At 43.5% G+C, this 23,317-nt stretch overlaps 1 protein-coding gene and 1 long non-coding RNA gene across 2 annotated transcripts in view; one reads left to right on the top strand and one right to left on the bottom strand.

The window, feature by feature from the left end:
- The window catches only part of LOC138285288 (uncharacterized), a 70,769-nt gene extending 68,733 nt beyond the window's left edge, over window positions 1–2,036 (bottom strand). The window contains exon 1 of the long non-coding RNA XR_011201560.1: window positions 1,713–2,036. This is a non-coding gene — a long non-coding RNA (uncharacterized lncRNA). The remainder of the gene's footprint in view (window positions 1–1,712) is intronic.
- The window catches only part of POU2AF3 (POU class 2 homeobox associating factor 3), a 42,120-nt gene that overhangs the window by 939 nt on the left and 17,864 nt on the right, over window positions 1–23,317 (top strand). The window lies entirely within an intron of this gene.

Genomic DNA, 23,317 nt, shown 5'->3' with positions numbered 1-23,317 from the left:
CACCATTCAGCTCCTCGCGTATGTGCCTGTGCTGCTCCCCGGTTGGGTGCGCTACCGCCAGCCGCCACCGGCGTCGCTGACCTCGAACATGACGCCGGAGCAGCCCGGACTGTGCCGGGAGGGCACCTGGGTAGGCAGCTCCCGGTCTGCCAGCACTTTTGGGAAGGGTGCCACGCCTGGCCGCTCCTTTGTATTTTTGACACGAAGGCGAATTAAAGTGGGGCATAGCGGGTCGCGTTTGCACTATGACTTGCATCGCTGTACAAACTTTTTGAAACTTTCCACGCTTTTTTGTCCCCACCCCGTTAAACTCAGAAGTCATGTTTTTAGAACAAGGGACATTGTAGGTGTGTTACAACTCATTAATAGACCACACGCCTCACCCTCCAAATTTCTGATATGTATACCATGCTGGATACTTGTGCCCAACGGGCCTCAAACGCTTTGCATGTTTTGTTCAGTGGACGCCTCGTCACCTCGCTTTTGGGCGAAATACGTCACAAGGACTAGGCTTTAGTAGTTGTGTTTTGGGGACTTGTAGGGCAGTGTGGCCGCTGGGGTGGTAGTGCTATACAACAGACTTTCGGTTTAGATCCGATATCAAAGCAAACCCCGACCACCACCCACACACCCCCCTGCACTCCTGACGTCTCGGACACGCTTGTGATGTTGTCTCGAGGACGATTCTTCGCAAACATAAATTAATCCATCAATTTGTGTTTTAACCAGTGTACAGCGGGGGCGTCGATTGGTTACCACTGCCTTTAACCCTTTTCAAGGTGAGCATCTGAGGAGCTGGTAATTCGCCCCCTTCCAAACTCTTTGAAAAAGTATTAAGTTTTCTTTTTGAGGCGCCCTCCACCGCCAGGAGGGTTAAATGTGATCGGGAGGAAACGTCTCTGCCCGCTTCAGCTGCAGTCGAGTTACAGGCTCAGAAGGGAGGAGGCGGGGAAGGAGGTTTAATATTAATTAATCTTAGTTTAGAACAGTAACATACGACGTTCCCTCCTTCACGTGTCCCTTCGCAACTTCTAAACCTTTGCCACACTATACCCACTATTTGTCACCCCTTTCTCTATTTATCAGAGTTAAAGCAGGTACACAAATATATTCAATCATCTGTGTCATTTATTTATTTATTTTTAAAGGGGGGGGGGGGGGGGTCCTTTTGGGCAGCGTAGTATTTTCACTCGCTTTAGACGAACGGACCCCTCCCTCCCAATTTGACCAGAGCGAACACGGAAGTACCCAGTTCTCCAGATAGACGTGTTTTGACATGTTACTTTAAAAAAGTCTGGCGTCATATATTGAGCTTTTCTGTGAAACCTTCTCGCCAAGCCACCCCCAACCTTACTTCCAACAACGTTTGTGTAGGTGAGTATGCGTTTGTTTTGTGGGGGTCCTGGGAAGACCCACCCTCCCCCAACACATTCGTCTTGTCTATTATTTGGTGCTAAGCCCCCCCCCGCAGAGTAAATCTTCCGAACCATCTCGCGGTCTCACAAAGTTAACAATGTCATATTCTTCACTTATAAGTCATGCGCGCACGTATGCTGCCCGCCTGGTTCGCTGTCCTCATACAGGGTGGGCTTCTTCTGGTAAGGGGCGCATTGTTTTAGCTCACTTTAGCACAGGGCACGATGCACAGATGTCAATGTGGCTGCCTCCGCGTTGCAGCCGCGCTGCATACCTCCCCAGCTGGTCCACCTTACCTGTCCTGCCGCCTCTTTCCCTGAACTTCTCCAGCGTGGTCTCTCCCCCTCTCACTCTGTTCGGGATTGACCCATGGGGCTCTTCGAACCCTTTAAAAGGTTCCATGTCCCCTTTTCCCAAAGAGCACCCCCCAACACACACAAAGGACCACGGGCCGATCAAAACAGCAGGATTTGAAAAACTTAGTTGGAAGAGCAGGTTTCTTGTCGTAAAAGCGAAGGGGTTCCTTACGGCTGTGCCACCCGTTCCTTACTGGGAAGGTAGAGGCAGGGTTTTCTTGCTGGTCGCTGAAAGAAGTGCTTAAAAGTGGGGTCTGCGGTCGATCACCTCATTTGTAAAACCAACAAGGACATTTATATGTGGTGTGTTTAAGTCTATCATGTATGTTTTGCCATAAACACCCAACAACAAGGTGATTCGGATTGCAGAGAGTCTCACGGCCTCACCACTTCTACAATGTGTTATAATTTTACTATGTACCGTTGAAGATACGGCACATTTATACAAACCACAATAAAGCGCTTATTTGTGCATGGCGTACTTTTCTGCTGCGTGGTGAAATCAGAGTCCGGTATGAAGGAAAGGTTTAATCGTGATTTGCGCAGCCTTGGGCTCTAGTCGCAATTGTTTTTTAGGAGCCTAAGGATAACGGTATTTGCTCAGGGTAACACACTTTGGTCAAGAGCGGAAGCTGGAGTTGAGTTAAGAGTTACTGCTTCCGACATCCGTCACTTAGCCACAAGGCAGAGTTTACAGGAGTACTTACTTTGACGACAAAGACAAACTTTCTCTGCACAGCATCGATCACAGTTTTGAGGAAGGGTTGTAGCTCATCAGTGGCTGCCATGTGTCAATCTTGACATTTCTGATACCTCTCCGAGAATCCAATAGATTACATTGATCAGCCAGTCTCCATTTGGGGAAATAGGTGGTGTAGGAGGGCAGTGAACGGGGACATTTATGCAAAGAACTGTTTTCATAAAATGTTTGCTTCTTCAAATGTTGATTTTTTTTCATCACGCTGTAGTGATAGGTGTTGCCAAATGGCACACTGTGTCACAAGAGGCACCTCTTAGTGGTGTTTTTTTGGACATCTCTCTGTGCGGACTGAAAGGGTGTGTGTTTTGAACAATCTCAGAAATAGCCTCTTGTTTTATTATGCAGTGCTGACTGCTGGGGATAGACCACTTATAAGTAAGTACTCTATTCATTGGTTAAGTAGGTCATCAACAACTCACTCACAACAAGGGAGTTCACCTTACCTCTCTAATTGTTTTCTGCCATAATAGTGCTGCTAGCAAATGCTGGTGAAAATACAAACAACAAAAACAACTGGTTGCAGCATGTACAGTGTGAGAAACATAACCCCTGAGGAGTGTATAATTAATAGAGCTGTGTTAGAAACTGGTCTTTGGTTGGAGGAGGTTTGTACTCTGTTCGAATAGGGGCCACAATCCTAGACAGGGCAAGTACGCTACACACAAAAAGTGTACCTATGCGCACCTTCTGGTAGCTTGGCACAGAGCAGTAAGGCAAAACTAAAGAGGCAATGTGTAAAGTATTTGTGCAGACACAAGCACACACACAGTGACAGTGAAAACACCACAAAAGGACTCCGCACCAGTTTAGAAAAATAGCCAATATTTATCTGAGTCAAACAAGACCAAAATGACAAAAATCCAACAAACACAAGTTAAGTTTTGAATTTTTGAAGGTTAGATCACAATGCAATGCTTAGAGGCATTAGCTCCAAACAGAACTATCTGGTCGTGCTGGAACGTGGCAAAATCAAAAATGCAGTCCGACCACAATGGAGTGCAGGCCGGGTATAGGAGTCATGCAGACCAGCTGACAGTACCTTTGTTTCATCGTTTCTCAGTGATGATGTGCTGATCCAGAGGAGGGGATGCGTCGCACTTGCAGGCGATGCACCATTTCCTGATCAGCCAATGTCATTGATGTGATTCGATGTCCAGAAGCAATGAGTACTGGTTCCAATGCATCTGTGCTGCTTCGGCCAAGCCAAGGCTATGTTGTAATTCTGGGGTCATTGTGTTGCCCAGTCAACGAGCACTGTCTGCGGCTTCAGTGCAGGCAGCGGCAAAGTGGCATTTCTGCAGTGGGATGCGTCTGTAACAAGTGACACACCAGTGCTTTTGTGTCAGTTCTTGTGTTGCAGCACCACACTCATCTCCAAAGGCTCAGGACTGGATTTGGCACCGTTTGGCAGAGCACGACTCACAGCAGAGGAACCCAAGTGCTGGTAGCAAAACGCATGTGAAGTGTTTGATATCCTTGAGGCTTCAAAAACAGGAGATAAGCTCAATCAGTCCCTTGGATAAACTTTACATTGCAGGATGTAGAGAGTTAGATCCAGTCCTCTCACTCCCAGGCAAGCAGTAGCAGGCAGCAGACCAACGCAGAGGAGCAAGCAGCAAAGTGGCAGTCCCTCCTGCCAACACAGCAGTACTTCTTCCTGGTAGAATGTCCTCAGACCAGAAGTATTCTGAGTATATGCTGCCAGAGACCCAGTACTCATACCCCAAATGGCCTTTGATGTAGGGGTAACTTCAAAAGAATTCTCTTAAGGGTACAAGGCTCCCTTTCAACCCAACCCTGCCCTCAAACAACCAGTAATAGGTAATTGTCCCTTTGTGCAAGGGCAGGACACAGCCTGTTCAAATGTAAGTGTGAACTGCCTCTCCCTGCCCAGGACGACTCAGTGATGAGCGGAGTGTTGAAATGTTTCCAACACTCAGCCCCACTGACAGATCTGGGTTTAATCCATGGTTATTTTGCTCACCATGACACTCCAGTTTGGACCCAGCCATATGCAAATCAGTCATGACCCTGCTCCCCATGGGAACCTTCAACCCCAAACTGCCAAGCCAAGACCTTCCTGGACCAGAAACAAGCATCCTGGGACCGGTTTCAGTGTATCACCCCTCATCAGCCACACCAGCTTGAATCCAATGGTGTAGCGAGCAAGGGATCCACGTCTGGCCATACCCTTGCTATTCAGGGTGCACATAGCAAAACCACAAAATAAAATGATGGACAGAGTGTTGGAACTTTTGGATTTAACCCAGATAAAACAATGTATTTAACCCAGATCTGTGGCTGTGGGTGAATGTCTGAAAAGTTTCAGCTCTCCGTCCATCATCTTGTTGTGTTGCTATGTTTGCCATAAGTGGCCAGTGTATGACCAGACATACGTCCCTTGCTGATTGTGCCACTGGATTCAAGCTAGCATGACGGATGAGGGGTGATACCCAAAAACCAGTCCCAGGATGCTTGTTTCCGGTCCAGGGAGGACCTGACCTTGCAGTTAGGCTTGACTGTTTGAATGAGGAGCAGGGTCAAGATAGATTTCCATATGGCTGGGTCCAAACTGGTGTGGCATGGTGAACAAAAGAACAATGGATTTCACCCAGATCTATCACTGGGGATGAGCGTCTGAAAAATTTCAGCACCCCGTCCATTATCTTGTTGTGTTGCTTTGTTCGCTCTATGTGGCCAGAGTATGCCCAGAAGTGGGTCCCTTGCTGACTGTGCCACTGGATTCAAGCTAGCCTAGTTGATGAGGGGTGATACACCAAAACAGGTCCCAGGATGCTAGTTTCTGGACCAGGGAGGACCAGGCTGGGCAGTTTGGGCTGGACTGTTCCCATGGAGAGCAGTGTCAAGACTGATTTGCAGATGGATGGGTCCAAACTGGTGTGGAATGTTCAGCAAGAAACAATTTAACCCAGATCTGTGACTGGGGGCAAGTGTCTGAAAAGTTTCATCACTCTGTCTATCATCTTGTGTTGCTAAAGCAAGAAAATGCCATCTTTCTAAATGTGGCATTTTTAGACCTGCAATTTAAAAAACAAATTTACCAAAAGATGCATTTTTAAATTGCGAGTCCAGAGACACCAAACTCCATTTTTCTATCTTCTCCCAATTGGAAATTACACTTAGAAGATGTTCCCATGTAAACCCAAAGTTAGCCTATGGGAGATATAGTCCTTGCAATAGTAAAAAACACATTTAAGAGTTATTGCCTAACTGAACATGTTAAACTTAAAAGTACATATCTAACTTTTAAAATAATCTGCAAACTGCTGTTGGGGCAAACCAGGCCCTACCTCAGGGGTGACTTACATTTAATAAAAAGGAAGGTTTGGGCCTGGCAAGTGGGTACACTTACTAGATCCAAATGGCAACTTAAACTGCACACACAAGCTCTGCAATGACAGGCCTGAGATGTTTGAAAGACTACCATAGTGGGAGGTACAACCAGTGTTGCAGACCCAATAGTAGCATTTGACTTACAGGCCCTGGGCACACATAGTGCACTTTACTAAGAACTCAACAGTACAATAAATATGTCAGTCATGGAGAAGCCAATGTTACCATGTTTTAGAAACAGATCACATGCACTTTAGCATTGGACAGCTGGGGTGAAGTGTGCAGAGTCCTAAATCCAGCAAAAACTAAGCTCAGCACATAGTCAAAACAGGAGGTTAGAAAGCAAAAAGTCAGGGGGGACCAAGCTAATGCCAGGTCTAACACACTAGCAGGGCTGCCTGTACTATAGTTTAGATGCTTATGGCAGACCTTAGAGTGTAATAACGTGTGTGTTGGACGTGTATTTGTGTGACTCTTGGTGCAGTGCATATACTCAGGCACCCACTCTGTGCAGAGATGTTCCACTATTCGATGAATGGTGCCAGTTCAGCTGAATTCCTCTCCATCCCTGTGAGTGTCCCTGGCCGAGTTCTCAAAATGGCTGCTGTCAGCTGCTAAACTGCGTCAGTCTATTGCCAGCAACATGAAGGGAAATGTATTTTAGTGCAAAAGCCCAACACTGGAAACGTGCGCTCCTACCAACACGGAGCAATGTAGCATCCCATGTGCCCAGAATTTTTTCACATGTCCCTTAATTCTAATGAGCAATGTAGGAACTCCTATGTCCAGAGTCATTTAAAATCCCTCAGACCTCTAATGATAACGCTGTCTCAACATCATTATTGTATTAGTGGATAGGAGATCGATTAGATTACAGCCTTTGGCTGTCACTAAATGTCCGTTCCATGTTTCAACTCATCCTGCTATGAAAGTGGTCAATAATTTTACAAAAAATGTATCTCTAATTATTCACGCTTAATTGTAGACCCTCATAGTGTCCGTTGAAAGCTATACTGTTGCTTTTATGAGGTTGATTGAGGTTCCCCTAGTTGAAATTCCAGTTAACCAGTTGCAAATGTTTCCTGTCTGATTCACTTCTACGATAATTATTTTTCATATTAGAGAGGCCTGTGCGAAATACGTGTAATTTCCTAAGTGAAAAGTATACGACATTCTCGACAGCTATGTAAATGTTAGTGAAATTACACAAAACCTCGATCTAGCGTTTTGTGCTATTTTGAAGAGCGACATGCGTTCTCATAACAATTTTTGGTTACAATGTCCCTTTTTGAACTTAAAAAGGGCACAAGTTGTGCATGACATGAACAATAGCCTCTCATGTTCCCTTGCGTTGTTCCCATGTTCCTGCTTTGGGATTTTTACCATAATGGAAGCTCAATTATGCGACGTGGTGCAATGATATAACTAGTACTAATTACGCCATGTACCATGACATGCCAAACATTATGCTAGACTTCTTGGCCTAACTGAAATTTTACACAGGCCTCATACGGGACCGTACATGTCCAGGCAAAAAACAATTGGAATTCTGACAGATAAATTACAGTTCTAACTAAAACCATTAGTCGCCGTTAGACTAATTACATGAGACAGTTGCAAACCACACATTTTTACTATAGCAGTTCAGTGGATATACATTTATCCCACTTGTCAGTCATTATAAACCATTCACAGTTGTTAAACTAGAATTTCTCCCATGGTACTAAGACAAGTTATTTTCATAACTAGGGAACGTATGTGTTTGCTATGATTTGTCATCTCATAATGACTTTATGTCAACTCACACTTTGTGATATTTTAATAAAGGCCTTCTGGAGTAACCACGAAGTCTTTATTAGGACCACATAGATGTGAGTCCACTTGGTAGTAGAAATAGACACGCGACTCTACAAGAATAGTCCACTGTGAAATCTTGTCATTATAAAGAACTCTTCTGAAGTCACATAGTCACCCGTGTAGGTAGTGCTTAGCTTGTAAAGGAATAAGTGATAGGGCCCATGGTTTCTCAGATGACCACGGTCAGCATTATCGCACACCCAGGTGCGGAATACCAAGGCTACGCAGCTTTGATGCCACCTGATGCCTCTTTAATTCCTCACCACACACTCTCTGCCTCTTTCCCTATTACATGTTCTTTTTTCACCCATGCTTTCTTTCTTTGTCACTGATTTTCCATCTTTCACTTTCTTTCTTATTTTGTGTTTTTCTCTCACTAGCTCTGGACCAAAATCTGTTGAATAAAAATATGTGCCTGCCCCGAAATATGAGTGCAGTTGCCCCCGCCGACCACCACCAGACATAATTAGGCACTGGGCGTAGGTAGGCAAGGGTCCAGACAAGGAGACACAGAGGCATCTACTGGGCAGAGGGACGCTGATACTGGTGGGGGAGGCAGAGCTAATGGTCAGGGAGACACGGACACTGCAGTAGAGATACAAGGGCACTGGCGTGTGGGGCATAGTCTCTGAGACAGACAGAGACATGGGCACACGGACAGAGAGTCACGAGCACTGGGGCAGGAGACACTGGCACTAAGACAGAGGGTAAAGTTCCACCTTGGTAGTGTAAGCTGGTCCATTGTGCTTCAATTTGGTGTGTACTGTCACTCCTGGTTTTAATCCTGCTCAGTTTACCTGAATAATGAGTCAGTTGAGGGGAGCTCCACGTTTTCTGTGATTAATCTCTTTAGCTAAGTGCTAGACTGGATAACATTCAAAGAGCATGATGACTACTGCCTCACACTATGCTATCTGGATGCTGAAGGTTGTCAAAAGCTGGTAACCAGTTACACAGCTATGTGCCTTTTTCCTGCACTCCCAGGCACATAGACCACTTACACGTGTGGTAAAATACAGTCTCAAAACCTGGTCCCTTTTTGCCTCTGGGTGTCATGTGGCGTGTGCGGGAGTGGGCATTTTGTTGTAATGATATAACTGACGTCCTTTTAGGGCCTGATTACAAGCGGTTCGGTGTATTCAGACCACTGTGTAAAGCCATGTTTGCCCATGGTTTGGAATTATGAGTTTTTTTTTATCACAACCGGTAATTATTACTTGCGTTAACTACCTCAACCTGCCTTTAAGTTCAGCAGATCAAACCTGCTGTAACTGAACAGTGGAAATATGTATAGCATTTACAGTATCATGCAGATTTTGGTGTATTTAACACCAAAATCTGTATGTTATTCCCCATAAACTCTTAATAGGCACTATATCACAAAAATTGTTATTTATGGACTGCAATAAATACCACCTTGCTTCCATTTAAACTCATACTCAGGCCCTATAGAAAGGTAGGGTGACTGTGATCCAAAATGGCAGACCTATAGACGTGAGTGAAACCCATTCTGTCTTCTGTCACCCTAGAGTTTTTCACTGTTTGATCACTGCCAGTTTCTCCATCCTCATTCACTCTGCCTATCTCCTTTGTCTGGCTTTGTTCTTTTGACCAATGGACTACTCATGAACAAAAAGCCAGAGTACATTTTATTTATCTATTAACTTATTACATGTTGGATGTACAAATCATTATATTGCAAGACACAATATAATAATTAAATACCATTAAAACACTTATAGTACAATACAAAATTATAAAACCCCAATCAGCAACACTAAACAGCAACATATTTAATCAGTTAGCCGTACCTTAGAGCACAGGAGCTCTTTTGGATCAGATCACTTACTTTCCTTGTTCCAGGTTCACAAAGCATGGAAAAGTCTAATAAATCTCACCACAGGAGTGCAGTCCCGAGTAGTGAGACATTGGAGAGATACGAGGTAGGCGAACTCAACTGTTTGTATCAAGTAAAAGTAAAACATGGCTTTTAATAATATGTTCTACTTCCTATCTGTCCAGGACTGGTGCACAGGAAATGAGGTAAAGACTCAGGCTCAGAATTACTAAGGATATGCATTGTCCTTGTGTGACACAGTTCATCACAAGGCAACACAAGTCCTTATCTGGGATTTATTAAGATACATAAAGCCACTTAGCGTGGTTTAGTAAATACAAAGTAATGTATTGCAGCACAAGGTCTGTACTGCACTACTGTGTGTCACGGAGTCATTCCATGGGTGAAGCATAGGTGTTGCCATGCATCCACCCATGGTTTTTGATGTAATCCCAGATTTAGTAAGTGATTGCTTCAAAATGGTATGCCCCCTAGACCCTGGTATAATGATTAGAAATATATATTTATTTCTTCTCGTTACTTCACATTTCTATGTGTTGGACTTTTTCCCTTATGCAGGGTCATCCCCATTCTTTTTGCCTTCTGCCTCCTATGTTTTCTGACCTGTTGTTGTTGGCTTTAGAACTCTGAGCACTTTGCCACTGCTAGCCAGTGCTAAAGTGCATATGCTCTCTGTGTAAACTGTATTGTTGATTGGATTTCCATGATTGGCATATTTGATTTACTGGTAAGTCCCTAGCACAGTGCACTAGAGGTGCCCAGGGCCTGTAAATCAAATACTACTATTGGGCCTGCAGCACGTGTTGTGCCACCCACATTAGTAGCTCTACAACCATGGCTCAGACCTCCCACTGCAGTGTCTGTGTGTGTGCTGTTTTAAACTGCCAATTCAACTTGGCTAGTGTACCCACTTGCCAGGCCTAAACCTTCCTGTTTCTTATATGTAAGACACCCCTAAGGTAGGCCCTAGGTAGCCCTATGGGCAGGGTGCAGTGTATGTTTAAGGTAGGACATATACTAATCTGCCACAATTGGTTTTCACTGTTGCACGGCCTGTCTCTCTCATAGATTAAAATGGGGGCTGTCTTTGAATATGATTAAAGCGTAAATTCCCCTTGGGAGCGGATAGACATGTGGAGTTTGGGTTCTCTGAGCTCACAATTTATAAATACAGTAAAGTTGATTTTAAGATTGTGTGTTTGAAAATGCCACTTTTAGAAAGTGGGTATTTTCTTGTTAAAACCATTCTGTGACTCTGCCTGTTTGTGGATTCCCTGTCTTGGTCAGTTTGACAGTTGGGCTGTGTGCACCTCTCTCTAGACAGTGACACAAAGGGATCTGGGGTGTAGCGTGCATATCCTGGTGAGCCATCTGTGCTAGGAGGGAGGGGAGGACTGGTCACTCACACCTGAAAGGGCTGTGCCTGCCCTCACACAATGCAGTCTCCAACCCCCTGGTGTGTGTCTGGGGTCTGGCCGGGGCAGGGCAGGATTTCACAACCAAGAGAGACTTTCCTACTTCAAAGGCCAAAATGGGTATAAGAAGAGCACCCAAAACCACAGACGTTAGACCACTTCAGGACATCAAGTGGAACCTCTGCCTAGAGAAGAGCTGAAGACCTGAGGAGAAGTGCTGCCCTGCCTGTGACTGTGCTTTGTGGAGCTATCCTGCAGTTGCTGCTTCTGCCTGGTGAAAGGGGACAAAGACTGGACTTTGTTGTGCATTCCTGCTTGTGAAGAAATCTCCAAGGGCTTGTCCTGAGTTTGCCTCCTGTTGTTGAAGTCTCAGGGTCATCAAAGACTTCCCCTGCCAGCACCTGGACTCTCTGCTGAGACTCCTGCTCTGCCAAGTGGTGCCCTATCCAGTTCCTGGGGCCTTGACAGGTAAAGCTTGCAGACCAAGTTTGAAAATCCGTGCACTTACCGCTGTGCAGGGTAATTTCCGAACCAACTGCTGAGACGCGGCTGAAAAAATGATGCGCCGCCGGTTCCGCGACTGAAATCGACACACCGCCTGCAGTGCGGCTGAAAGATCAACGCACGTGGCTGGAGAAACAACTTACCGCATCGCTAACAGAGGCTGGTTACATTGCAACCCACACAGCGTGGTTTTGCTAACGGCGTGCAGCAGAATTTTCGACACAAACCTTGCTTGGCGCGGAAAAACAATACAATGCCTGCCCAGATCCGAGTGCTGCCTGGTTCAATGCATCGCTCTCCTGTGGAGAGGAAAACCGACGCACACCAACCTGACCGGAGAAGGAGAAATCGACGCATCGCTAACCTTTTTCGATGCACACTCTCCCGTGCATGTTATTTTGACGCTACCCAGGTACCTTTCAAAGGTAACAGTGTTTTATCTGTTTACAAAATGATTTAAGACTCTTTTGCTTTTAATATTAATATCTTAATTTTTGTATGTTGGTTTTTTGTCGTTTTGGTCTTGTTTTGTTTAGATAAATATTTCCTATTTATCTAAACCTGTGTTGTGTCATTTTGTAGAGTTTTCATTGGATTACTGTGTGTGTTGGTACAAATACTTCACACCTAGACTCTGAAGTTAAGCCTGCCTGCTTGTGCCAAGCTACCAACGGGGTGAGCGGGGGTTAACTGAAGGTGATTCTCCTTTACCCTGACTAGAGTGAGCGTCCTTGCTTGGACGGGGCATAACCTGACTGCCAACCAAAGACCCCATTTCTAACACTATGTGTGATACATTTTGCAGCACATATAGAAAAAGGAAAATGCCTTTAAGGAATATTTTTGTGCAAGTAGGTATACTTTCCTGCAGAAAAACAATCCCACTGGAAACTCAGGCACCCTTGCATCAAGCCCCAATGGTGCCTATATTGGTGCTAAGTAGCCTCAAGTGCACCAGAGCAAGAAGGGAGCAGATGTGCATAATATTTTAGTAGATATGGAACATTTGTGCTCTCTGTTTCACACAAAGAAGTGCAGCAACTTTGCTTCTGCCATGTGCTGCTTGAAACGTTAGAAAAGATGCCACTCTGTGTCCAGGCTGAAAATATGTCTTTAACATTTCCCTAGCCCAAGCCCTCATAAACATTAACTCAGATTTAAGAAGGTATACAATTTGTACTGGTAAAACATTTTCCTGGACATCTGTAGTATTCAATATCTTTATGGACACAGAAAGTAATACCTAGGCACCAATATTTGCAATAATTTAGTTCTCAGGGAGAGGCCATATCTTGTTTAATACAATGAGCCTCACTATCTTTTCTATTTTAAATTTGAACTCGCTAAAGAGAAATTCTGCTGACATGACTGTGTCAGATTAATCTCATAGTTATAAAGTAGCCCCCCTTCACATAGACATTATTAGAGCCAGACATATCTGGCCTAGTGAGTAAATGTGAACAATAGTGACCATCTGTGATGTGTGAACAAAATTGATTTCTTAGACTATTTAGTGCTCTCCATCATGAGCTGTTATGTTTTCTCTGTGACATCCTGAGGAAGATACCCTTACAATAAAATGCATAACCACATACATTTCAAGAGTGGCAGATTTTTAAACTGGGCTATAACCTTCCCTCTAGTGTCTGCATATTTTGATGCATACTGGCATATACCAATGAGCCAGCACATTAGTTCCCATTTGTCTTCTGTAAAAACTCTGGATTCTTGCATTGAGCACGATGTAGAGAGGTTGCAGGCCCCTCCATTACTACAACACTTAGGAACATAAATAGGCTTAGGAGTGTGGAGAGGACCTCTTTGATACTTTTTCTCAAGAAGATGACAATATGAACAAGCCTTAGTTGGAAGGATCTGTCCCTGACACCCTGGACCAACCCAAGGTGAAAGAAGCTGCCTGTAGAGAAATAGCCTATCCGAGAATTGAATTCTTCCTTCTTAATTGTGAACTAAGTGCATCAACATTAACCATGAGAACAGAAGCCTTAAGAAGGGGGGTTAGGGGGGTGGCTGCAGCCTGCAATGCCTTCATGGAGATAGATATCTGCACACATAAGTATAATACTTTGTAGAAAATATCAGGGAGACCAGGGGAGTGATGAGAACATTGGGAACAATTACTGAAAAATGGTTGGGTTTAAGAGAAATTTCAGCAGGGCTTATAAAAAGTATGGCTATAGCAATTGTCACAAAATACATCTCTAAAATTACTACAGCTGAATGAGTATCAAAACAGCCTTACATGGACTTGGAGTAAGTTAAGCACCACATCCCTTATTCTGCAACACACTCCTTTTGAAAACAATAGAGGCTTATATATATATATATATATATATATATATATATATATATATATATATTATAGTTAGGAACTAGAACTTTCAGAAAACATAGATATTCACTTTAAAAAAAACAAAGGTTACAGTGACGTTATAGTTAGACTCACATTTTAAATGTACAAAACCGTAGAAATTCACCAGGTATATTTAGAGTTACTGCAACTAACTACAACTCATGCCTTAAGGTAACTATAACTAGCGCCCTCCCCATGCACAGTTTTTTCATCAAAACATTTACTGCAAATATTACACTGATATTATCAGTGATGTTATCAAAGATGACATGAGTGCTGTAATTTGTGGGTTAATTAGCAGTGCTTGGCGCGTCCTAAGTAACTCCAACTCGCGCCTTCGCCATGCAAAGATTTCTTAATAATTTTATTGCAGACGCTGCAGTGATAATATCAAAGATGCCATAGAAGATCTCATCAATACTTTAATATGTGGAGTAATTAGCTTAGGTGTAGGTGCAAGTTATAGTTACCTCAGGGCACGAATTATAATTAATTGAAAGAACTCTAAATATAACTGCTGAATTTGTATGGTATTGTACGAGTATGTTCAGAACCTAACTGTAACGGCCCTGTAACGTTTGTTTTTTTCAGTGAAAAATAGTTATATACACCTTTCAGAGTTGTGGTTGCCACTATTTAGTTTTAGTTAGGTTCAAGTTACCTTAGGACGAGTGTTTTGTTTTAATTTAAAAACTTTGGCTCCATTTGATTACTCTTCACAAAACATTCCCAACAAAGTTCATCCACTTCAGTTCTTTCCTGAAAGGTTTCAGAATGATCCATTAACAAAGGCCTAGAAAAAGTGGTGGTCCTAAAACATCATTTCTTATGTTAATTTCCATAGGAAAATTTTGGACACAATACAGAAAAATGGAATTACACCAAATGTGGCAGAAAATTTGAATTCTGCCCAGAAAGCATGCTTTGTATGATTTGGTGTAAATCTGTTCAGCTATTTTTAAGGAATTGGTGTGGAAAGAACCTCTTGGAGTGATGTGATTATGAATGGGTTAAACAAAATAGGTATATGTGGATGATTGGTCCTGTGGGACTCCTGAGGGAGTCCCCCAGTAATGTGTATTGAAAAATTAGGAATTTCAGTTTTGCTGAGAGATTTTTATTTTTCATGTGACCCTTGTGATCTTACAGCACTAGTACTAACCCAGCAGGACCAAAAGATCTGAATGGCTGGCCGCAGCTGGAAGAAAAATATTGTGGCCGTCATTAGAGGACAATGGGAAGGGGATTCGGTCTCTGTGTCCTAAGCATGTCAACAAAAATACAAGGGGGGAGGATAGGGCTGCCCTGACCTTCGGGCACTCATGTAGAGGAATTAAAGCAATACCTCAAGGCCAATTTATAACAAAGATACTCCTGCACTAACCAGTGCAGCCCTCGAGTGAAGTACTGCAGTACTCCAGCAGGACACTGACCGTGGAACCATGCAAGCTTCACTGTTTGAATGGTCCTAAAATACCACAGAGATGATGCTTGGGCACAGAACAGAGGGAGTACCATGGTAATACCCCCCAAAAAAAATGGCAAAAATGTGGTATGGGGATCTGTTGGGGATTGGCCACCTGTGGTGGGGAGGAGGTTGGATGTCCACAGTGGCTTGGCACAGGTCATGTGTCCTACCCTCTGCTGAGCATAGCCAAAAGCTGTGCTCAGCGTGGGCGTTGAGTGAATATGATGGAAAACTCTCAGAAACTCACTGAAAAAAACAAAGGTTAAAGTGCCATAATAGTTGGGTATGTTAATAAAATCTTACCTTACATTAAAAAGACCTCAGTAATTCACTGACAAAGGTTAAAGTGAAATTATATTTAGGTATGGCACTTATATTTTGGCTCTTGCAAAACTCTTATATTTAGGTGTTGAAATAAGGTAAAAAATAATGTTTAACAAAACAACAAAAAATCTAAAATTCACCAGTTCCAATTTACTGAGCTAACTATCACTTGTGAACCACCATGCACTTCTTATGACCTCACATACTCCATCACTATGGCACGTTAAATCACATAATTGAAGACATCACTTATGGCATCTTAAATAACATAATTGATTACATCCCTGATGACATAGTTAGAAGTGTGGCACAATGGTTAGAGCGGCAGACCCTGAAGCAGAGATCTGGCTCAAGACTAGGGTTCAAGTCCCGCTTCGGCAGGTCTTGGGCTCAATTCCCTTGGACCAGATAATTCTCGCCTTGGTGCCTAATCTAATTAATGGGTCCCACTCTGCAACTCTGGGCAATAGCTTGCTTAATCTTCACAACGGCCCCAACAGCACTTGGATGCCTGGCTTCACCCTGGGGGTGCCCCGGAGTAGGCACCTCACAGGGAAAAGCCAGGAGGGGTCCATAGTGGTATGAGTACAGCGCCTTGAGACCCTAACGGGTGAGTAGTGCGCTATACAAGTGCAAATTTACGTGACATTATATAGTCATTGTGATCTGTTCTATAGGGGTTGCGGCCTGAAATAATTCAGCACACTACAGCTGTGGCCAATATTCTGTTCACCTTTAAGTGATTACCTGCTTGAAGACTCCACATGATCCTCAACTTTATTTAACATTTTTAATCTCCAAGTACATAGTTCTCTACAGGAACTACAGAAGAATGAGAACAACATTACCATCAGATAAATCACTGCTGCAGAATATCTATTCCCATTCCCATCCCCCCACTGCCCATGGTCCATTGGGCAGTCATGCGCCCCTTATGCAATTAACCGTCATAGAACAGGCAGGAGTTAAGTGGCTCTCCCAGCCTAGAGGTCCTCCTGATTTACACCCGTGGCCTGCTGTCCCACCAAGCACTTCAGCTCAGGGGTATGGGGTTGCCCCAGGTGTGTTTAACTTAGTTAAGGAAGGGGCTCTCTCATATCACGGCATAGTGTCCTGCACCAATGCAAACAGCCTCTCCATTGCATGCATATTTCAAACCATTTACCACCACATATCTAAAGTCAAGGGGGGCAGCGAGAGCCAGTGATGGGCCAGCACCAGGCATGTCACCATGAGAAGTGAGGTGAACTGTCTGGCCGAAGAGGGGGCCTCATGTACCAAAGTAGGATCTTTTTAATGTACTTGCACTATGCTGGATTCAAATGGAAGAACATGTGGCCTTTCGCCATACTAAATTCCTGTTTCCTTCAGTCAAATCCAGCACCAGATCTCCTGCCCATTTCTGTGTATATGGTAACTGTCATGTTAGAGTCTGGGTATTTAACACCCTGTATAGTCGGGAAAGCATTTGAAAAGTGTTCCCATCTGCAAACTTGTCTTCTGTTTCCGTTGTCTCTTTCACACCTTGTGCACGAATGCCCAGTTGCCTCGCCCAGTGCAGGAGTTGTGTAATGTGATATAGGTCCCAAGGGCCTAGGAGGAAGTCCGTGGCACATTGGTCCCGCATTCAAGGGACCCGGTTGAGTAGAGCTTCTCCATGTCTGGTACTGTTTGCCCAATATTCCAAGGAGGAAATTCGGCTTGTTTTGCTTCTATTGGCAGTTGGTATCATAAAAAGCTAGATTTCTCCAACAGTCTTATTACCAGTGGTGGATTGTAACTGAATTTGGACATAAATGTATTTTTTGCACCTAAATCTAGTTTCTGCACTCTGTACAAATTTCCCAGGTCTTGTTTTTTACCATACAAAGTGGCTCATTATGACACTGGGGGTCCCACCATGGGAAATTCAGGTTCCCCCATTATTGGGGTTAAAATGGAGGATAAGTGGTAATCTTTTTTGTTTTTGGGCCTTCAAATAATTATGTAGCCTCACCTTTGTGGACCACTTGAGCTCCACATTCGGGGTGGCGGCAATAGAAATGGTGGAGAGGGAATCAACCTGCACTCCTGCTCCATCTGACACCAAGGCTTTGTGTGTCTCAGAAGCACCAGCTCGGGGCCAAAGAGATCTGGGCCCCCAGGACATAGTGCTCTAAATCAGGAATGCCCATTCCCTAGTGATCGATAAACCACCTTTAGGTGGGACACCTCTACATTCTGCATTATTCAACAATTTCCAATGTCTCAACATCTTCTGCAAAGTTCTGGAAATAAACATACACACTTTAGGAACATCCAGCTAAATAACTGTGTCTATAGCATGAATTACAACCATTTAATATGGGCACAAGTACAGATATCCACTGGTAGATAATATATTGTCAACAGAAAGGTTGGCCTTTCTCATAGTTTTATTTTTGAAAAAGCTATGGCTTAAAGCCACATCTACTTTCAACCATACCTCAACCACAATCTGCATCAGACTTTACCTTGTTTAACTTGTAACACTAATTTCATCTCAAACTTTTGTGGTTTGCAAATAGTGCACCATATAACTTTCAACATGCACCAATACAATTGTCTCCAAGGCTTTCACTATTTATGTGCTATGGGACAACACAAGTACACTCATGTCTCCGAGCCTGCAAATGTATACTCCAAACACTTCCTGAGGACAAAATAAACAAACACATAAAAATATTGTGTTATGAAAAAAAGAGAATGTTTTGCACACATGTAATTGGAAATTACGAAATTATAAGGGAGTTATGCTTCTGTAAAGAAACCAATTATGCAGCCCTCTTTCACCTGTAGTTTTATTTTATTGCCCTGTGTAGAGCCATTTGCGTGAGGGTAAGGCAGCATATATGTGACTCTCTGCTTAATTAGAGATGCCATTTTGGTGAGAATAAGTTATCGTTGTTCAACAGTAAACATATTTTTCAAACACCTCACTACAAACCCTTTTTGATATTTTTTAAAAAATGCTGCAAGATATATAAACCATGGACAGAGCTAGTATTCCATCAATTAATGGCATCCATGAAAGCACAACATATGAAGATTGTACACTGATTAGCAGATAATATATTATTTTTCATGAGCATTACATTTACAAGCATATATAATTAGAGTTAATAGAGACCTCCCTCAAGAGTCCCACTCCTTAAAAAAGCACTACTTTTGCTATATCACATTGATATTGTGGTTGGCTATTGTAATTGATACAAAAATTACCTAGATTATTCTTGTTTTGCTACTATTTGCAGTTAGTATCATAAAAAGCTAGATTTCTACCAACAGTCTCATTACCAGTGGCGGATTTGTACTGAAATTGGACATAAAAGTATTTTGCCCCTAAATCCAGTTTCTGCACACCATACAAGTTTCCCAGGCCATGTATTTTACCATACAAATGGGCTCGTTACGACATTGGCGGTCTCACCACGGGACCGCCAATGCAGTGGGGAGGACGCCACCGTTGTGCCGGGGGCATCACCCCCAGTCGTTATACAATGTTCCTGTCGGGCTGACTGGCGGGGACACTGTATTACGACATTCCCGTCGGTCAGCCTGGTGGGAACAGTGCTCTCGTATGGGTCTTGGCTCCCTTAAGGGAGCCAAAGCCAATACCCTAGCCCTATAGCACCCTCGGAATGTGCAGTGTCTGCAAAGCAGACTGGGCATTCGGAGGGTTCTGGGCAGGGAGGGCCCTGCACTGCCTATGCTATGGAAGAAAGAAAGGTGTCCCTTCCTGTACATAAACATTCAATAATGGTGATTTGTTACTTCTATGTGTGCTGCATAATGCAGCACAAATAGAAGTAGCAAATCTTCATTATTTAATGTTTGTTTATGTGCAGGAAGGACACCTTCATGCACATAACCAATCATTAATGGCCTTTTGGTCTTTATGAAAAAGCAAAAACGAGGAGAAATAAAAGTATCTCTCCTCGTTGCTTCACTCTAACGCCACCCTTTGGGTGGCGTTAGTTTTTGGCGCTACCTCAGGTTGGTTTCTCGTAAATCTGGGGCAGTGTCAAAAGCAATGGGGGTTGCGTGGAAACACCCATTGCAATCCCCACTGCTGCAGAAAACTGCATCGGGCCCATATTTGTCAAAGTGGCTTAATGCCACCTTGTAAATTTGGAAAAGGGCACAGTGTCACCGGAGCATCACTACAAGGGTGCTTATATGTAGGCCCCAACTTTTTTATGCAATCCGCTCAATTTTTATATCTCATTTTCTTTCTTTTGTGCTCCTTATTTTCTTTGGACACCCTCTGTTCTGGTGTATGCCTTGAGCTCTTTTAAACACCACAGGCTATTTTGCAAATTTACATTTTTGTGCTATACTTAAGCTTGTACACTCCATTCTCTTTCATCCAATCTCTTCCACTCACGCTATAATTTTGCACCCCTGTTCATTAATACTCTTTGCTCTCTTTTCAAACCCCAGTTCGCTTTTCACACATTAGTCTGTGTTGTGCAATGCTCTCTCGTTTGTGTACTGGACTGTCTTAGGTACTCATGTACCTTTCGAATGTAATAGTCCCTTTGCGGATTGCACACCTCATGGCACACCCCACTTTATTTTGATCACCCATTCATTTTTCCACTCTAACTTTTGTTTTGTATCAGCCCTTTCACACACACTACTGTCTTCAACCTCCTCATTAGCATCCACTCACTTATTTTTGCACACTCCATTTACTTTTCACACACTCCACGCTTTTGAGCACAGTGCTTTTCTTGTCTCATATTCCGGTATCTTTCACACACCCAAATATCTTTTGCATGGCCCATTCTCTTTGCCCACAGTTCTCCTTTTTTACTCTTTTTCTTTGCACACCTCAATCTATTGCATGTATCTTTTATTTACAAATCCCAGTTCCTTTGGTTCATCCTATTCTATTTTACACATTGCACTTTCTTTGTAGAGAGTACAATTTCTTTTGCACACACGATCCCTTTTTCGAACATTTAGTTCACTACTGCAAAGCTGCTCTTAATTGATCATTCCACTGTATTCTCCACACATCAATCTATTTTGCACAGCTAACTCACTGTGTACACCCCACTCTTTCTGCACACACTATTTTTGGACGCAGTAGTTTAGCTAATCCCATTTTCTTTTGCGCATCGTATTCTGTTTTACACACCATAACCCGTCGCATACCACATCCTCATGCCCATCACAAACTCTTTTGCACACCATATTCTCTTTTCATTCTTCTAGTTCTGTTGCACACACACTTCTGTTTTCTGCATTACCCACCTTTTTGTTCTCCCTGTTCTTTTTTGTACACCCCGCTGTCATTAACACGCCCAAACTTTTTGCCTGCCACACTTTCCAAAGATGTCCAATAGTTGTGAATCACATGTATTCATCTCAGCTCATTCCAACATATCACTTTTATTAAAACTACAATCTTTCGAAAAACATTCTCGACTGCGCACTAGCTCTTTGTACAAGAAACCGTTTCACACACCCTTTTCTGCATATCCCACTCGGTTACCCATCACACTAATGGCTGCCTATTTCACGGAGCTGCCCAGTCTCTATTTTCGCCCCTTTCCTTCCTTTTGCCATCACTGCATTTTCCCATCAGTCCAGCTCTTGTATAAACATCTCCCAGCTGCACTCATCTCTTCATCCAATTGTGCTCTCATCTATTTCTTTTTGATATTTCATTTTTAGGTATTGATTTTTGTATTTTATACTTTCATTACTTTCATACTTCTCTAACCCATACCTTTTTCTCCCAACCTGTTCTCTCTCACTGTCACTCTATCTCTCACTCTATCTCTTTCACTCTCTCATAGCTAGATTGACAGCTATAGTACAACAAAATGGAATTCCATATATTCACAGGACTGCCACAATACCATTCTCACCACTCAGAAACATGGCTTGTATGTCCCGTCTGCTGTATTACAAGTGCATTATATCCTATAACACTTGTATCACAGCAGATGGGATATCTTCCACATTTTGTCAGAGCATCACATCCGCCAAACTCTAATTAAGGCCCTTTTTCAAACTCCTTCCACCTTCAAATCAGGGGCATAACACAGGTCCCTAAACCCCTGCGACGCAGCCGCCAAAAGCCCTCCATTTATTCAGGTTTCTACTTTTCAGTGAATATCAGTGAGATATGGGACACTCACATTTTCATATTGTAGGGGGAAGGGTTCAAGGGCACATAATTTGACCACCAAAATTAGAGCACTGCTGCAATCACTTTGCTGTCAAACCTAGGTCAGCGCAACAATTGCACTTCGCCACATTTAGACCGCAGTCGACCGGCCAGGCTGCCATATCCCAGACAGAGCAGAGGCCACAGTCTGCCACAACCACCGCCCTGCTGCGCCTTGGCCACTGCTATAAGAATAAACATGAAGATAGCTGAAAACCTGTGTCTCAAGTGAGGAAGCTTAGGTGAACTAGAAACTATTATGTTTTCTTCTGCATAGTACACTGGCAACGCTGAAGAGCTGAGTGTCTTACACTCACCAAAGCAACACCTGAAGGAACCTAAAAACCCTTCCATTCGGAGGGGCTAGGCGACCCATCACAAATAGCATCATTCATGACATCACAGATGGCATCAAATCCATATTTTTTAGGTTTCTACTGTAAAGCATAGATCCGTTGATGATGAGTGGGATGCAGTGAAATTTAGCATGACGCATTTGGCTGGGTCGCCATAGAATCCAGTGTGTTACATTAATCTTGTGGAGGGGCGTAGTGTGCTTTGCTGTTGACTGGGTGAGCCCTTGTTCCAAGACATGAACATCACAGAAAGGCCGCACATTGTTCTGTTTTCCTTTGCGATCTGATAGGAGTGTTCCTCGCAGTGACCTCGCTTTAGTACCAGGTGCGCGATGGTTATCTTTCTTAGGTACAAGGCAAGCCCTAACCCTCCGGTGAGCTCTACATGCACTCACTCTGCTTCACCTGGTCCCTAGAATTGTTCTACAGTGTACCCACACACCCCATTACTTACTGAAGCTATGTATGACTTTCTACACGATTTTCCAAAAGATTATCCCCCTCCACGGATTGCTTAAAGGCTTTTTAAAGGCTGCACTGCGCTGGATCATATTTGATTGGTGCATGTAAACCATCTATTTTTCGGGACAAACTCAAAAAAATGTTGCTCTCCTATTCTCTTACCATATAGTTTTAGAAATGTGTATCTCCATTTTCTTAAACTTGAATGTAGGTGAGGGCTGGCAGGGAGCCAGTCAAGCCTCTGGGAATCTGGAGCTATGATATATAAATAGTCAGTGTATTGAAAAAGCACTGTCCTGAGGTTCCTATCCCACCTAGTCAGCCCATCAACTCAAAGCAGCGAAAAGCATTTGCTATGCTGGAGTCAGACGTGTAATGCATGCCACTGCAGACCCGGACACACAGGGCCCAACCCCCTTGAGAGGGGCACCCATTCAGCCAAAGGTCAATGAATATCTTGGAGATACAGAAGGCTCAGTGGCCTCTCTTCACACTGGCCGGAGGTACAGGCAGAGGTAGAGCTGTGATGCCTGAAAAGTAAGGGGTTGGAGGCAAAGAAAGATGAGTAGGTCATTTTCATAAGTGCAAAGATCTAAGTTCAACCTCCATGG

Source organism: Pleurodeles waltl, chromosome 3_1 (assembly GCF_031143425.1).
Source record: "Pleurodeles waltl isolate 20211129_DDA chromosome 3_1, aPleWal1.hap1.20221129, whole genome shotgun sequence".
Classification (NCBI taxonomy): domain Eukaryota; kingdom Metazoa; phylum Chordata; class Amphibia; order Caudata; family Salamandridae; genus Pleurodeles; species Pleurodeles waltl.
This window is presented reverse-complemented; position numbering and strand designations above follow the sequence as displayed.